The sequence below is a fragment of the Orycteropus afer genome, unplaced genomic scaffold (assembly GCF_000298275.1).
Source record: "Orycteropus afer afer isolate SDZICR_OR568_19922 unplaced genomic scaffold, OryAfe1.0 scaffold00244, whole genome shotgun sequence".
NCBI lineage: Eukaryota > Metazoa > Chordata > Mammalia > Tubulidentata > Orycteropodidae > Orycteropus > Orycteropus afer.
In genome coordinates, this window is record NW_006921831.1 from 715,012 (window position 1) to 720,247 (window position 5,236).

General features: G+C 53.6%; 1 protein-coding gene and 1 non-coding gene across 2 annotated transcripts in view; one reads left to right on the forward strand and one right to left on the reverse strand.

The window, feature by feature from the left end:
- The window catches only part of ANO1 (anoctamin 1), a 155,250-nt gene that overhangs the window by 25,384 nt on the left and 124,630 nt on the right, over positions 1–5,236 (forward strand). The gene's annotated exons all lie outside the window — the stretch shown is intronic.
- Positions 3,362–3,464, reverse strand: LOC122150806. The gene has a single exon (XR_006163864.1). It is a non-coding gene; the product is annotated as a U6 spliceosomal RNA (small nuclear RNA).

The window sequence follows — 5,236 nt, forward strand, 5'->3', positions numbered from 1 at the left end:
GGGTCCCCACCTGGGGAACTAGAGGGCCACGTGTATTTCTGTCTGGTGTTGAATAGCTCTCTGCCTCCTCCCTTTGAGAAAGCGTGTAACCAGCTGTGTAACCAGATACGTTTTGTAATTAGTGACTACTCTGCCCAAATATTTTAGGACCAAGCCTCCAATTGGCCCTTAGGCAAAGACAGCTTTGTCTAAGTTGGTAACGGCCAGATAAAATCCTGAGCCACTGGTCATGTTTCCTAAATTATTAAACCAGAAAACAAAACAAACTCACAGCCGTCGGGTCATTTCTGACTCACAGCAACCCCTCCTTGGGTTTCCCAGGAGGTATCACTACGGAAGTAGACTGCCCAGTCTTCCTTCCGAGGAGTGACTGGTGGGTTTGAACCGCCAGCCTTCTGGTTAGCAGTCAAATACCCTAGGCACTACATCACCAGAGCTCCTAAGTTATTAAAAGGCTTCAGGAAAAGTTTGATGACAAAGAAAATCATGTTCACGGCAGGAATCTTAGAAAACATGGAAAAATATCAAGCTGACTACAAAAGCTATCCAGTCCAAAAATATATATAGAGAAACCAGAGTATTAGTGGTCACCAGGGGGAGGGGGACGGGGGAAGGGGAGCTTTTGTTTGCCGGGCGCCGAGTTTATGCCAATGGTGGTGGGATATTCAGGAAAAGGAGAGCAGTAATGGTGGCGCAACATGAAAAATGCCATCAATGTCCCCGAGCTGGAAACGGGAAAGCCGTTACGTTGGCGAATGTCTGTCTTGTACATGTTTTCGCCACAATAAAAGTGAAAACAAAAAAGGCCGTCTAATCCCATCCTTGAGTGGTAGCAAAAGCCTCTGTCACTGAGCTGTCCGGAGTGGCACCAGGGTCACGTGGCTTCGAGCACTGGAACTGTGGCCAGTCTGAATGGAGGTGTTCCCTGAGTGTGAAATGGCACCAGATGTCAAAGACTCAGTACAAAAAGAAAAAAAAGAGCAAAACATCAATAAGTTGATATTGGTTACGGGTTGAATAGGTCCCTGGGTGGCACAAAGGGTCAAGTGCTTGGCTCCTAGACAAAAGGTGTGGTTGCTGTTGTGAGGAGCCGTCGAGTCGGCTCTGACTCATAGCGACCCGTGTACAACAGAGCGAAACCCTGCCCGGCCGTGTGCCAGCCTCTCAGTCCTGGCTGGGCCTGAGCCATCGTCGCACCACTGTGTCCGTCCATCTCGTTGAAGGCCTTCCCCTTTGGCCCTCCCTCCCCTCTACCAAGCGTGGCCCTTCGTACATTCCACCTTCTGATTATTAATGGGTGTGTGCGGCTGTTTCTTCTCATTTTGTGCCCCACCAGCAAACGGAGGTCCTGAAGCTTTACTCCGTCCACATGGTTAAGGCCGACTCTGCTCTTCCCAGTCGCAGTTTGAGTGCCTTCCGACCTGAGGGGCTCATCTTCCGACGCTGTGTCGGACACTGTTTCACGGCCGTTCGTAAAGTTTCCTGTAATGTACCAGACAGCGTTTCACTGCTCTTCTTAAGATTTCCACTGGCCAGTCCTTTGAGAAGTGGGTGGCCCCTTCCTTCTGCGGGTACCTGAAATACTGGTGGCACGGCCTCTAGCCTCACGGCAACATGAAAGCCACCACAGTACAACCAACTGACAGACGAGTGGATAGAGCCAAAAGGTGGACGGTTCAAACCCACCCAGAGGTTCCTGGGAAGAAAGAGCCGGAAACCTGCTTCCAAAAGGTCACAGCCTTGAATCCTAAGGAGCAGCTCTGCTCTGAACACGTGGGGTCGTCAGGGGTCAGAACTGCCTCAGTAGCAACTAGCAACAGCAAGGTGGTGAAAAGATAATGTTTTCTATATGTTGTGGCTGTTGCTAGGTGCCGTCGGGTCAGCACTGACTCATAGCAGCCCTGGGTGCAGCAGGAGGAAACACTGTCTGAACCTGGGCCGTCGGCACAGTGGGTGGTGTGTTTGAGTCCGTTGCTGTGGCTGTGGTGTCAGTCTGTCCTGGGGACGGTCTCCTCCTTTCCTGCTGACCCTCAACGTTGCCAACCATGAGGTCTCTTCCTTGTGACTGGTCTTTCCTGATGATGGATCTGCTGTAACGAGTACCACGTGTGGGGGCTTCAGCAAACGGCGGTGTCCTGTCTCACAGGTCAGGAGGCTGGACGTCCGCATGCCGGGTGCCGGCCCCGGGGGAAGGCTTGCTCTCCCCATCAGCTCTGGAGGAAGGTCCTTGCCTCCTGTCAGCATCTGCGGGCCTGGCGTCCCTCAGAGAGCTCCACGTGTCTTGACCTCAGTCATCCCTGGGTCTAGGAGGTTCTCAGTGCAGGGACCCTAAGCCCAAAGGACTCACTCCGCTTCCAGCTCCTCTCTCTTGGTGGTGCCAGGTCCCCGTTTCTCCGCTGGTTTCTCTCTCCATCTACCTCGTGTAAGTTATTGCAGGCCACATCCCAGGGCGAGTCCCCTTACATTGGATCAGGCTGTGACCTGAATCAGAGTGTATCATCTCACACTAATCTCCATACAACCGATTGGCTGATCACATCACAGGGGACCATGACATCATCACGTACCTGCCAAACCATGGTCAATCAGGGCCCAGCCATGCTGACCCGTATTTCGGGGGACATACAATTCAATCCAAGACAGTGCCCACAGAAGCAAGGCCAAGTCTCTCCACCCTCACTTCCAAGGAGCATCCTGGCTGTATGTCCACATGACTCATCTGTTCATTCTGCCAGCACTCTGTGCTATCCTCAGTACCCCCATCAACACCCCTGCTTGAAGGCATCAATTCTTTCTTTTTTTTTAAATTGTGATTTGGGTGAAAGTTTACAGAGCAAATTCCCTTTCCATGCAGCAGCTCACATACACTTTGTCTCATGACATTGACTGTAATCTCCCACAGTGCAACAGCTCTCTCTTCCCACTTCCTTCCCATAGTCACCTCTTCCCTGTGTCCTTCCCTCCCATGCATTCCTGCCCCCTGAGCTGTCTCCCTGTGCATACACAGCCCTTCTATTTTCCCATGATTGTTCTCTCCAAGGAGTGTATCTACCTAATGTAAATGTTCAGTTCATATGCCTGTCTTTTGTTTGGTTGGAAGCCACAGGAGTGGGTTCAATTCCAGACCTGAAGGGCAGCTACAAGCCATAGTCTCGGGGATTCCACCAGCTCTGTCAAACCAGCAAACCTGGTCCCTTTTTTTCCCCAAAATGATTTTGAGTTTTGTTCCACATTGTTCTCCCTCTCTAACCAAGATCTCCTGCACTGATCCCCTTCCGAGTGGTTGACAGTGGTAGCCGGGCACCATCTAGTTCTTCTGGTCTCATAGTCATACAGGCTGCAGATTGCATGGTGTACAGGTCAAAAATATGAACGCATCATGAATTTGCACGTCATCCTCGCTCAGGGGCCATGCTGACCTTCTCTCTGTCCAATTGTAGTGCGTGTGCTGCCGAGGCAAGTGCTCCAATCCCTCTTCTGTCCCTTTCCTTATCCCACATTTGCACCCAGAGGAGGCGGCTGAGTGTTGCTCCCTGGGGCCCAGGGGAGCCTTTCTCCTTTCATGTAGAAGAAGGTCCCATCAGAGAATGAGTTCTGAGGCAGAAACCTGGAAGGGGTTCAAGGTTCTGATGGACCACACTGCATTCGCTGACTTGTCCTGGGGCTCTTGGTTCATGGGCTCATTTCCCTCACAAACACCAGGATTGCTCTGGGCTGGGCGCCTGGCAGACAGTCCCTGGGAATGGAGCAGTTATGGGGCATCGTGTCCACCCATAGAAAGCTTGCAGCCAGCAACTTTGCTGCAAGACAAGGCTTCGGACCCAGATGAGGCCTGACACCAGCCATGCTCGGCCCAGAACCAACCAACATACAACCAAACTGCATGGGCTTAAGGAGCAGGCTGTTTGTGGCCCAGCAGAAGCCTAGGGAATCTTGTATCCAACCACCGGCTCTCGTAGAAGAGCGTCAGTCTTCCTGTAAAGATAGCTAAGGCCGGCATTCTGTCCAGAAGCCTGGCTTCCTCTCACCCTCAGAGAGGAGGCTGTGATGAGGCTGCCGTTCTCCAGAGAAACTTTTTTCAGAGAGACACGTGCTAGGTAGCTTGTCAGGACCCATCCCAGGGCCCTTGAACGTTCTGTTCACAGGGGGGCAGTGCATGCTGGGTGCCCCGGAGACCCCTCTGCACTCCCAGGGAGGGATCATTGGGCCTGGGAAGCCAGGCAGCTCACGTGTCAAAACCACCGGGTGCCGCCAGGTCTCCTGTGACTCATGGCGCCTCCGTGTGTGTTAGAGTGGAACGGCGCTCTGTGGGGGTCTCACCATGGGGTGGACGGGAACCCCCAACCGTTCGGGGAGCAACCAAGTGATTACCCATAGCACCACGCAGGGTCTCAGTAGAGAACAGGCCTGAGTTCCATCCCCAAATCCACAGCCACTCTCCCTGGGGCCTCCCAGCCACCCTTCAGTTCCTCAGAGGACCGAGTCTTTGTCCAGCGGAAGCCCCACAGGGTCTGGGGCAATCACAGTCTCTCTGGAGTGGTCTCCATCGTGCGTGTGAGATTTTTCACACGGGGTTTTCAAGAACGTGGGGCGCGTGCATGAAAGGGCGCTGCTCTCAGCTGAGCTCGGATCCTCCAGGCCCTGGGAAAGGCAGCTGAACTGGCCCACAAGGATTTCTTTTAAAGAGCAGAGGCAGGGGGTGTGACGGGAAGTTTCCACTCAGCCTGAATCTCTGGTCAGGTCGTGGGTTCAACTGAGTCCTGCAAGGAGGCCACGCCACCTGTTGTCATGGGGACCACTGCTGTGACTCCCTGGGGTCCCTGGGGGAAGAGGGCGCTACATCTGAATTCTCCCGTCTCCAAAGACAGCCCATCCGTGTGCACCCTGGCGGAGGGCTGGGAGCGCTGGGAGCAGGCGAGTGAACGTTTGCAGAGTGCTGGCACCGTGAGGAGGAGCCTGGTGGCCCAGTGGTTCAGAGCTCAGCTGCTAACTGAAAGGTCGGCAGTTTGAACCTACCAGACGCTCCAGCAGAGAAAGACCTGGAGATGTGCCCCCCGCCCTTAAAGATGACAGCCTTGGAAACCTTACGGGGCGGTTCCACTCTGTCACACAAGGTTGTCAGGAGTCGCAGTCCACTCCACAGCAGCGGGGTTTGGGTTGGATAACACAGTGCATCCAGGCAGTAAGCTCTGCGGAACTGTTTGTTAAATAAGTAACTACACCCTGCAGGGGAGTC